This window comes from Oryctolagus cuniculus, chromosome 5 (assembly GCF_051225735.1).
Source record: "Oryctolagus cuniculus isolate XC-2025 breed Fujian yellow rabbit chromosome 5, ASM5122573v1, whole genome shotgun sequence".
NCBI lineage: Eukaryota > Metazoa > Chordata > Mammalia > Lagomorpha > Leporidae > Oryctolagus > Oryctolagus cuniculus.
Window position 1 is genome coordinate 153,292,827 of NC_142871.1, and position 12,791 is coordinate 153,305,617.

The 12,791-nt window shown below is 44.9% G+C and overlaps 1 protein-coding gene across 1 annotated transcript in view; it reads right to left on the reverse strand.

The window, feature by feature from the left end:
* Nucleotides 1-12,205: 12,205 nt before the first annotated feature.
* SLC17A1 (solute carrier family 17 member 1) overlaps nucleotides 12,206-12,791 on the reverse strand; it is a 33,707-nt gene continuing 33,121 nt past the window's right edge. The window contains exon 13 of the mRNA XM_008262343.5: nucleotides 12,206-12,464. The gene's annotated coding sequence lies outside the window, so the exon portion shown is untranslated. The remainder of the gene's footprint in view (nucleotides 12,465-12,791) is intronic.

Genomic DNA, 12,791 nt, shown 5'->3' on the forward strand with positions numbered 1-12,791 from the left:
CACATAAAATGCATCTTATTCCAGAGAGAGGAAATGCTATCCAACAGGTATTTGGCCAGCTACTGAGAGAAAATTCAACACCTCCAACCAATATGTTCTGCTTTGAGTGCACAGAGTCTATTTGAAGAAAAGATCGTTTGTTTTTCTTTCTTGTGATATGGTCTGTTTTTGGCAAAATCCTTCACAGAAATCTGTGGTTAAATAATTCCCTAGCAGGGTATATGATAATGTCACACTGGAAACTCTGGTCTAGGTAGAAAAAGAAAACAGATGTAAATTCCCAAGTGAGGTGTCAGGGCGCCTTTCAGAGCCTACTCAGAACATGATCTTATTCAGCCACAGGGGTCTAAGAGCTTAGGGTTCCATGAAAGTGAATTTGCCACAGTGTGTACATGGGGAAAGGCTCTGTAAGAATTGAAAAATGTGTGTTTTTTCCAAGAACCAGGAATGAGGCCAAGACATCTACTCTTGTCAGTTCCATTCAGAATTGTATTTGGAGTTCCAAGCAGGGCAACGAGGCAAGGAAAAGAAACAATGGCATCCAGATTGCAAAAGAAATGTAACTCTACATACAGATGGCATAAGTTTGTATACAGAAATCCATGAAAAAAATAATAAACTAGTAGCAATAAACAAGGGCAGCAAAGCTGCAGGACACACGGTCAGTCTACAAGAATCAAGTCTATTTCTATGTACTTGCAGTGAGCAATCCAAAAATTGAGTTTAGAAAACACTTCCATTTAAAGTGGGACAAAAAAGCCCAAAGCACTTAGAAACAAACTTAACAAAAGAACTACAAAGTTTACACTCTGAAAACTGTAAAACATTGTTGAAAGAAATTAAAGTCTGCTCAGGCTTCTATAACAAAATACCATTACCTCACACCATTTATAAAAATTAACTCAAAATGAGCCAAAGACCTAAAAGTAAGAGGCAAAACAATAACAGAGAGATGCCCAAGCCATCCATGGCTGATTTAGGAGACATGGACCTCCTGAGACAGAAGCAAGGGCTATGAAAAATAAGACACCAATACCACAGAGGAAACCAAGCCAGTAAAGGCATCTAGAAAGCAAATAGCTAACCATCCCAAGTCGGTGATGGTGGGCTTGTTGAAACAGCTGCCAGTAGACAAGATTCCCACCAATCCCCCAAAGGAAAAAAGTGGAACAGGTGCAAGAGTTAGAGTGGACCCCTTCCAAGCCCTCACTGTAGATGCAGACTGTTCTGAGGGCTGGTGGGAAGAAGACAAGGGGCGACCGTGACAGCACCTCTCCCAGTAGAACCCTCTCCCCTGCAGGCTGCCTAAGTGGACTGATGGCCACATGCTGAGCTTGCTGTTCACTGGGAGCCACCCTGGGACGTGATGAGTCAGCGAAGAGCCTGGAGCAGGAGTTGGAATCCTCATCAGACCTCACTGGGCGAGTTTCTCTGACTCTCACCTCTTTCATGCTTGAGAGCCGTGGTTTCTTTGCCTGGAGGATCTCCTCCTTGCTCCTAGTGCTCTCCGCTCTGTTTATGCCTTTTAAACTTCCCTTCAACGGGTAACTTTTAGGCACGGTCATATCAGATCTCGGCAGGCTGACTGTGAAACACCAAGCAGGCTGCTGCTTGGCTGAGGTGTTACAGTTCAGACCTGACCAGTTCAGACCAGTTCCTGACTGACCCCATGCACTCCTGCGAAGGAGCCTGAGGACACCCAGGCGTCTCGGATCTGGTTGAGATCTGGAATGCCAGGTCTGAACCAATCCACCCTCTCCCTAGGTCACAAACAGGCTTTTCTGGCCATGGGTAACTCCCCATACATTCCCATGGACTCAACCTTAAAAAACTGGAAAAACGTCATGGAGAAACCTCTAGCTAAATCATAAGTTCAAGTAAAAGGCAGACCTGTGTTACTAGGTGAAGCAATGGGAGACAGACCCAGGGTGCTTCCACCTCTTTGAGGCTGCCCACCCACCACCGGGAAATGAGGAACAGAAGTGCAGGTCTGCTGCCGAGACCTCCACGGGGGGAGGAGCCCTTTCAGGAGCAAATTCCAGGAGTGCTCCCTGTTGGTGACATATACTGGCACTGTCCATGTGGTTACGGTGCTGAAGCATACAAAACACAAGAGTTAGGGGGTGTGGCAGCTTCCACTGAGATGTCAACAGGGGCCCTGCGAGGCCAGGCGGAACTGTGCTGCAGGGCTGGTGCCCTGGTGTGAAGCAATGTGTAGTGAGGCTGTGCTGGGGAGCTGCAGAAGAAACCCAGCAAGGTGGGACGCCCACCGAGAAGAGCTACAAGCAGCAAGGCAGGACAGCCTGGAAAAAACACGGGCTACCACTTAGCAGGTTCAGAGAACAGCTCTCACGCCCCAGCCTCTAGAACAAGCTATTGCTTATGGTCCAACTCGGGCTGAGGATGGCACTCGAGGCTACCTTCTAGCTTAGCCCTTTGGAGATGTTTGTTGGGAAGCCTTTCCTCGCCTCTGGTTTCCTCTTTGATCCTCAATATCAAAAAGGACTTTATCAGGTGCAACAAGATTCTTCTGGTGCTAGAATCAAAAAATCATGAGCCAGTCAATCTCCCCCAGGAGATCTATCTTTGTATTGTTTTTTTAAAAACAAACAAAAATCTTCGAGAGAAAGATCTCTCTCTGACAAGTTGCATCCTGAGTGAAGGCCTTATCAGAATTCAATGGTTTCATGTAAAAGTGCTATTCTTCTAGGGAGTCTAGCCCTTGGCACAAGTTGTTGGTGAACCTCTAGCTCCTTGAACTGAATCTAGGGATCAGTTAGCAAGGGTTTTGCTTTCCCTGACTAGGAAAGGACAATGCCTTAACACAGCGGAAGCAGCCAGAGCAGACCCTCCTCTCCAGACCTCGCATAAAGATTATGGGATGGAGATCTCGGAGGGGGTGAAAAGAGGACCTGAGGACTGCCAGCACCCGTGCTGCAGCCCCTAGATGGCAGCAAATTAGAACCCAAAAAGCCAACATGGGACCTTCAGGGGATATAGACAACAATTTGCTCCTTCCAGCTCTGGTAGATACTGAACCAGGTAGACATACTCTCAGACAGGTGCAGGTGGAACCACGCTGGTGCTCATCCCAACACCTTGGGACAAGAACATAACACACAACCGGCCTGTAAACCTTCAAGTTTTAGACACTTGGAATAAAGCTATATACTACCATCTCCCTGGTAGCACACTTATTCCGAAGGGAACCATGGTGATCTCTCCTGGCAATTCAGAATTCTACCTTTAGCGCAGTACATAACGGACTTGCTCAGGTTTGGCAACCTAAGAGCCTGTGACATCTGCCCAGGACACGCCCCTCCGCATCACTGTATCTTCTCAAGACCCTGTTAGTGCATGCATTCCACCTGGTAATCACAATTTGCCTCTACCAGTACCTATTTAACATCTTTGTTATCACCCCTAGCACTATTCTCAGTAACAGGAATTTTGTTTGTTTCTTTGTTTGCTTTTAGTGGCCAAGACCATGGTTCTGGTAAGTCTGCCTGCTGGCTGTGCTCAGAATTTCCTTTGTCCTTGATCTCCAGCCAGAGCTGGTGTTGCTACAGTGAACACTACCAATTGGACCCTCTTCTGTCTTTGAAACAAGGGCAGTGTCCAGGGTGGCTGTCTGGACACTGTGAAAATAGAAAGCACATACTTTGTAAGGGAACTGATAAATAAGAGTTGGCCTTCTTTGGGCTATCTGTTGACTCATTACAATAGCCATCAATGTTTGGGGTCTTAATTCAATTTGCTTAGAGCATCTCAGTGATGTGCCCTACATTGTAACTATGGGAGCTGGATGCAACGTGATTCACAGGTGCTTACCCTAGGGACTCTGCAGATGATTAATGAAGCACAAAGATGGTAAGGGTGGAAGGGTTTCATGGGGACGGAGTAAGCTCATAACACTACCCTTCTGCCATGAGAAAGACCACTCCTTCCTTAGTGGTGGCCTGTGTTAGGCCTCTTGCTCCCACTGCAGGGTAAACATCTTAAGTAGAATCTGATGGGGAGGGCAAATGTAAGCCAGATACAGCTGTGGCTTGTGTCCTTGCATTGATGGCCTCATGGAAGGAACACCAGGGAACGCATGTACTCATGAACCAATTGTGCTTGTTTACTGTTTAATGCTGTGCCCTCTAGCCAGGCGGTAAGGATTTCTGATCGGCTGTCTGCTCGTCATCCGTCCCACCGGTAAGCAGAATCCAGAATCAATCCATGATTCTCTCCCAAATTTGGAGGTGGTTTCTCGGGCACTAATGAATGGTATACACAAACCTTCTGAGACTTTGGGCTCCATAGCATGACAGAGGTTTATCTAACTCCCAGTTTTGGAGGCTGAAAGTCCAAACAGCATGGAGCTGGCTCTGGTGAGGGCCCTCCTGGCAGTATCATAGCACAGCAGAGGGCATCACAGCAGGAACGCACGTGATAGTCGGCACATGGAGAAGAACGAGTGGGGAAGAAGGTGGATGGCTTTGCTCAGGGCCAGCTGATGCTAAGGGGTGCCCTAAAGACTCACAATGGGGTCTCCTTGGCCCAGTAGAAGAGTTTAAGAGTCTCCTATAAGCATCAGCTGATGAATTCAACATGGATCATACTCATCCAGCTGTCAGGGAAGCAAGACTCTTTGGCCATGAGACAGAAACAAATGTTCTATTGAATGTCACATTCAAATCAAACTTTTCTTACTGTGCCAAAGAACACAGTTGATTAAGACAACTACAAAAACTTCCACTAAAGTTGAGTGTGAATAGTGGAACAGGTAAGGGCATTCTGCCCCTCTTTTCTTGGTGCTCCAACATAAGTTTATTATGCTTAGTGGCTCACCCAGGGCTGTCCCAACAGCCTAGAGTAAGGTGGCTGGGCTCACGCAGATGAGGTTGTACTTGTGCAGGAGGGCAGCCCAGGTCAGGTGCGGTCTGACCAAGGTGCAGAAGGTGCTGTGCTGGGTGACAGCCTGGAGTGCTGAAGTGGGTTAAAGAGAGCTTCTGAGCAGAGATGTACCTTCCAGTGTAGACATAAGTGCCCCACCAGAGCTGAGGAAGGCAGATGGGTAGAAAAGGATGGTGTCTGGAAGGGAGCACAGGTGAGGGGTGTGGGACTAGGGGAGGAATGAGGAAGAATCTGTGGCCGTGAATGGATGGCAGCCAGCAAGAGACTGGTGACACACAGGGTAGGAGGTGTGGCGGGGAGGAGAAAGGGATGCATTAAATACATATGGATATCAAGGGGGAATGGAGCCCACTGCTGGGACAGGGAGTTACAAATATGGAAAAGTGGAAAACTGGAATGAACCTTGTAATGGTGGATGGGATTGGAGGTATAGCTGTAAATTCATGAGTGGTAGGTAGATTAGTAGACAGATGGATGGATAGGTATGTATGTAGAGACCCTAATTTTGTCTATGTAAAAAAAAGCTTGAGAGCAGAGACCCTGGGAGCCATGGACATACCCTGGCATTGAAATCTTGGTTTCTAAATGTGATTTTCAAACATTCAGAGCAAACAGAGCCTCTGAGGGAAATGGCTAGTGAAAAATACAAGATAATCCTAGAATAATATATTTTGTCAGAAAATAAGGAAATATTTAAAGAATATCCCAACCTGGGGCTGGCGCTGTGGCACAGCAGGTAAAGCCACCACCTGCAGTGCTGGCATCCCATATGGGCGCCAATTCAAGTCCTGGCTGCTCCACTTCCGATTCGGCTCTCTGCTACGGCCTGGGAGAGCAGTAGAAGATAGCCCAAGTCCTTGGGCCCCTGCACCCACGTGGGAGACCAGGAAGAAGCTCCTGGCTCCTGGCTTTGGATTGGCACAGCTCTTGCTATTCAGCCAACTGGGGAGCAAACCAGCAGATGGAAGACCTCTCACTCTCTGCCTATCCTTCTCTGTAACTCTGCCTTTCAAATAAATAAATAAATCTTAAAATGAAAAAAAAAAATGAATGGTCCATCCTGAGACAAACTGAGCATCAAATTAAATACTGATGGGAAAATATAAACCACTGAATAAAGTAGGAAACCGTGAGTCCATACTGAAATAAACAAGAAATTGAAAGTCTGATATGGATGGGAATATTTACACAGTCCCAGAGTAGCTTCCCACAAAGCACTTATAAATTTCAATGGAACAAGGAATAACTTTGCACAGGAAATACCTGATAGATACCACCCTACTCAAGAGTTAAGATCGCAAAGAGTCATATGAACCAGCACCATAGGCCTCTTGGGAACCCTGGCCTCAGGACACAGCCACACTTGCATGTACTTTGCCTGCCATGTCTAACCTGAATCTAATCATGTGAAAGTATCAGAAAAACCTATCCTGAAGAAGGTTCTACAACATTGCTGACCTGGAACCTTCAACATTCTTATCAAGGTCGAAGAAATATTGAGGAACAACTTCAGAATTAAGGAGACCAGAGACATGGCACCTAACTGCAACATGGGATTTGGAACTGAATGTTTTTGCCAATAAAGAACATAATGACACAGCTGTTGAAATGTGAATGAGCTCTGAGAATTGGGCTGTAGACATTGCCAACATTAACTACCTCAGATTTATGGCTGTTTTGTGGTTATGAAGGAGGACAGATTGTAGGAAACACATCCTAAAGCAACGGCAGGGCAGTAGGCGTGGGTGTCATCATGCTGGCAACAGACTCTGAAACGAGTGAGGGAAAAAAGTTCTTTGTTCTGTTTTTGCAATATTGCAATTTTTTTTTCAAGTTAAATTGGAATATAACAACAGAATTTCCTTTTGATTATATTCCTTATGCCACATTTCTTCAACTCATTGGCTACGATTTCAATAAGAGTCCATCTCGGGATCTGGTAAACATCTGATCTCTTATTTTAATACTCAGTGAAACCCAGGGTCACGGGTTGGAAGATGATGAAGTTCTCATTCTTATTTAAGTCCTGTCTACAACGTTAACCATTCAGGTGACTCAGCCCCAGGAAGCAAAGCGGTTGCTGTGTTTGTATTAGACAAAGAGCTGCACAAGTCACAAAATTGCATGTCCTGTTTTATCTTTGATACTAAAAGCTTGGAATGAAATATAATGTTCAGTTTTTATATTAAATTTCATCCCAATTTCCTTGTAAGATTAACTTTGTAGGGGCCGATGCTGTGGCGCAGTGGGTTAATGCCCTGGCCTGACGTGCCAGCATCCCATATGGGTGCTGGTTTGAGATCTGGCTTCTCCACTTCTGGAAGATCCAGCTCTCTGCTATTGTCTGGGAAAGCAGTGGAAGATGGCCCAAGTCCCTGGGCCCCTGCACCCACGTGGGAGACCAGGAAGAAGCTCCTGGCTCCTGGCTTTGGATTGGCACAGCTCAGGCTATTGAGGCCAACTGGGGAGTGAACCAGCAGATGGAAGATCTCTTCCTTCCTTCCTCTCTCTCTCTCTCTCTCTCTCTCTGCCTCTCCTCTCTCTGTGTAATTCTTTCAAATAAATAAATCTTAAAAAGAAAGATTAACATTGTCTTTGATCTAAAAAGGTTTAATGTTAAGAATGAAAGTCAGCTTTCAGTATTTAAAATATATTAATAAATCACAGAAGAGAAAAATATGAAATCATCTCAACAGAAGCTACTGAAGCAGTTAAAAGTATACCACTCTGGCCCATGAGCTATTTAAGTTAAAGGCTATTGAAAACAACAGGTGCAAGACCACTCTGACTTTGAGCTGTTTCTTAAAAACCGGAGAAGGGATTCTCATGAAAATTGTCCTTGTTCCTGTCATCAAGGAGAAGAAACCTGAGACCTGAGAAATTCTGTACAAATAAGCCTTGTTAAACTAACCCTTATCTTTTTTAGCCACTTCTCTATCCAATTAATTACCCTAACCCAAGCCCCTTTGCCTTATCACAGTTTCAGAGTTTGCTATTTTTGTGCTATCCAATATGTAAGCAACAGACTCTTAACTGCTTCTTTTGGTCTGCACTTCTTTATGAGGACTCCAGGGCCATGTAGAACTTGCACTATGCCTTCTCCTGTTAACCTATTTTATGTCAGTTTCATTCTCAGACTCAGAAACCTAAGGGGATGGAAATGGAGTTTTTCCTTCACTATACCACAAATGCATTTGACAAACCTAAATTTCCATTCTTGGTTTTAATTTTTCAAACTCAAAAGGAACAGAAAGTCAACTCGTTAACATCATAGCTATATTAAAACTGTAAGGCAAAAAGAAATACCAATGTTAACCAATTATTTAAAATTTTTTAAACTTTTATTTAGTAAAATAAATTTCCAAAGTACAGCTTATGGATTACAATGGCTTCTGCCCCCCCCACCATAACTTCCCTCCCGCCCACACCCCTCCCATCTCCTGCTCCCTCTCCCATTCCATTCATATCGTTTCATTTTCAATTATCTTTATATACAGAAGATCAATTTAGTATAAATTAAGTAAAGATTTCATCAGTTTGCACCCACACAGAACATAAAGTGTAAAATACTGTTTCAGTACTAGTTACAGCATTACTTCACATTGGACAACACATTAAGGACAGAGATCCCACATGAGGAGTAAGTACACAGTGACTCCTGTTGTTGACTTAACAATTTGACACTCTTGTTTATGGCATCAGTAATCTCCCTAGGCTCTAGTCATGAGTTGCCAAGGCTATGGAAGCCTCTTGAGTTTGCCAACTTCGATCTTATTTAGAAAAGGTCATAGTCAAAGTGGAAGTACTCTCCTCCCTTCAGAGAAAGGTACCTCCTTCTTTGATGGCCCGTTCTTTCCACTGGGATCTTACTCACAGAGATCTTTCATCTAGGTCCTCTTTCTTTTTTGCCAGAGTGTCTTGGCTTTCCATGCATAAAATACTCTCCTGGGCTCTTCAGCCAGATCCGAATGCCTTAAGGGCTGATTCTGGCCAGAGTGCTGTTTAGGACATCTGCCATTCTATGAGTCTGCTGTGTATCCCGCTTCCCAGGTTGGATCGTTCTCTCCCTTTTTTATTCTATCAGTTGGTATTAGCAGACACTAGTCTTGTTTATGTGATCCCTTTGACTCTTAGACCTATCAGTGTGATCAACTGTGAACTGAAATTGACTTGGACTAGTGAGATGGCATTGGTACATGCCACCTTGATGGGATTGTATTGGAATCCCCTGGCACATTTCTAACTCTACCATTTGGGGCAAGTTCGATTGAGCATGTCCCAAATTGTACATCTCCTCCCTCTCTTATTCCCACTCTTATATTTAACAGGGATCACTTTTCAGTTAAATTTAAACACCTAAGAATAATTGTGTGTTGATTACAGAGTTCAACCAATAGTATTAAGTAGAACAAAAAAAATACTAAAAGGGATAAAGTATTAAATTGTACATCAACAGTCAGGACAAGGGCTGATCAAGTCACTGTTTCTCATAGTGTCCCTTTCACTTCAACAGGTTTCCTTTTTTGTGCCTGGTTAGTTGTCACTGATCAGGGAGAACATATGAAATTTGTCCCTTTGGGACTGGCTTAATTCACTCAGCATGATGTTTTCCAGATTCCTCCATTGGTTTTGACTGCTGTATAGCATTCTTTTTTTTTTTTTTTTTGACAGGCAGAGTGGACAGTGAGAGAGAGAGACAGAGAGAAAGGTCTTCCTTTTGCCATTGGTTCACCCTCCAATGGCCGCCGTGGCCGGCATGCTGCGGCAGGCGCACTGCGCTGATCCGAAGGCAGAAGCCAGGTGCTTATCCTGGTCTCCCATGGGGTGCAGGGCCCGAGCACTTGGGCCATCCTCCACTGCCTTCCCTGGCCACAGCAGAGAGCTGGCCTAGAAGAGGGGTAACCAGGAAAGAATCCGGTGCCCCGACTGGGACTAGAACTTGGTGTGCCAGCGCCGCAAGGTGGAGGATTAGCCTATTGAGCTGCAGCACCAACAACTGCTGTATAGCATTCTATAGAATACATGTCCCATAACTTCTTTATTCAGTCTACTGTTGATGGGCATTTAGGTTGACTCAAGGTCTTAGCTATTGTGAATTGAGCTGCAATAAACATTAAGGTGCAGACAGCTTTTTTGTTTGCCAATTTAATTTCCTTTGGGTAAATTCCAAGGAGTGGGATGGCTGGGTTGTATGGTAGGGTTATATTCAGGTTTCTGAGGAATCTCCAGACTGACTTCCATAGTGGCTTTACGAGTTTGCATTCCCACAATGGGGAAAGGGGAAAAAAAAAGGAGACATAAATATCAAAAGAGAAATAGCAAAGTTGTAATTGTTTGCAGGTGAGGAGGCTCATCTACCTGCAAATCCAAGAATCAACTCACAGACTATCCTGACAAAGTAGCTTAGATATAGTGAAGTTTTCTGCTAAAAAAATAAATATTCAAACTATATCTTTCCCACATCACAACCCACAGTTGCAACAAAATATAATGGATAAATATCACATTAAGAAAATAAGTGAGTATGTGGCTCTGCAGCTAAGTCACTGCTTGGGATGCCTGCATCCCATACCAGAATGCCTGGTTAGAATCCCAGTTGCTTGGCTTCCAATCCAGCTTCCTGCTAATGCACACCCTGGAAGGCAGCAGGTGATGGTTCAGTACTTGGGTCTTGACCACCCACGTGGGAGACCTGCATGAAATTCTGGGCTCCTGGTTTCAGCCTAGCCCAGACCTGGCTGTTGAAGACATCTGGAGGGAGGGAACCAGAAGATGGAATCTCTCTCTCCTTCTCCATTTCAAATAATATGAAAATAAATAAAAATGTAGAAAAGAAAATATAAAATAAGAACCTTAGATGTTGTGAGAAAAACACAGGAAATACAGGAAGCATCTGTGACACTCAAAGCAGGAAAAATAAAAGCCAGTGCAGTGGTGCAATCTTAGAATGCTCTTAAAGTGAATTACACTTTGATACACATTTGAATTTCTCCTACACAGTTTTGGTACAATTTCATGCACTTCTCTGGAATAATATTTTCAAAAATGAAAATGACAAAGGTCACTTGAGCTGATATTTAAATATATTCAAAATTGATACCTATAAATATATTAGGTAACAGATCCCAGTAACAACAGACAGTAAATATTAAGTCCAGAAATAGACACAAGTATTTAAAGTGTATTTGATTATAACTTGGTATTTAAAAATTGAATTACTTTTCAAAAGCAATGTTGGAAAAACATCACCTGGACAACAACCCCAAATCTATATTTATGTCATTTAATAAAAGTCTAGAGAACTAAAAACACTAAAAAGAGACCACGGCAGAGAGAGAAAGGTCTTCCTTTGCCGTTGGTTCACCCTCCAATGGCCGCCGCCGGCCGGCGCACCGCGCTGATCCGATGGCAGGTGCTTCTCCTGTTCTCCCATGGGGTGCAGGGCCCAAGCACTTGGGCCATCCTCCACTGCCTTCCCTGGCCACAGCAGAGAGCTGGCCTGGAAGAGGGGCAACCGGGACAGAATCCGGCGCCCCAACCGGGACTAGAACCCGGTGTGCTGGCGCCGCAAGGCGGAGGATTAGCCCAGTGAGCCACGGCGCCACACCCACTTTTTGTCTCTGATTTGTCTCTGCTTGAGTTCACATCTCTCGGATGACAGCAAGACTACCCACTGCTTTAATTGGTTGGCACACCCAGTTAAGAAGCCCGCAGGAGATTAAACTGTTGCACAGTCCTGGGTTTGTTCTCCGCCTTCAGGCCACAAGCCACAGGCTGTGATTCTGCCAGAGGGGAAGCCATAGCCCTGTGAAGTGACCAAGTTTACTCTGGTAAAAGAGGCAGAGGGAACATGTCCCCACCACCCATGGACTTTCATGAAACCAAGGAATGTCATTCTCTACTGCTCATTTTAAAGGTGGATTTATTTATTTTTTTGGAAGGCAGAGTGACAGAGATAGAGAGAAAAACACAGGGAGAAAGGGATCTTCCATATTCTAGTTCATTACCCCAATGGCAGCAACAGCTCGGGCTGGCCAGGCCAAAGCTGGGAGCCTGGAACTCCACCTGGGTCTCCCACTGGGGGGCAGGGACGCAAGCACTTGAGTCATCATTTGCTGCTTCACAGGTGGACTAGCAGGGACCTGACACAGGATGCAGGCATCCCAAGAGGTGGCTTAATCCACTGCACTGCCGTGCTGGCCATTTGCTGCCCTTTCCAGACCCAAATCTGCTCATCAAATTTATATAATGAAATTTATTTATATCAGTGCAAAACAACACGCAATAATTTAAAAGACTTTAAGACCATGCAATTATATCTTTTAATTTACATTACTTCTAACCTGGTATTTTTTGAAAAAAAATTATTTATTTTGTTTATTTGAAAGGCAGAGAGAGAGACCTTCCATCTACTGAGGGTTCACTCCCTCAGTGATGGCAACACCTGGGTCTGAGCCGGGCTGAAGCCAGGAGCTGGGAACGCCATCTGGATCTCTCCCATGTGTGGCAGATTCAAGTACTTGAGCCATTGTCTGCTGCTTCCCAGGTGCATCAGCAGGGAGCTGGAATGCAAACAGAGGAGCTGGGACTCCAACTGCACTCCAGGATGGGAAGTGGGCATCCCCAGCAGCGACTTAACCAGCTGCTACACAACACAGCCCTGAATAAGTTTCTTTAAATTCTGTTATTTATTTGCTTGAGAGGCAGAGAAACAAAGACATAGGCATTAACAGAGAGACAGAGCTCCTATCTGCTGGTTCCCTCCCAAAATGGCTGTATTGACTGGGGCTGGGGCTGGGGCTGGGGCTGGCCAAAGCCCGGGCCAAGAACTCAGTCCAGGTCTTGCAGACACCCAGCTACTTGAACCGTCACCTTCTGCCTCCCAGTCT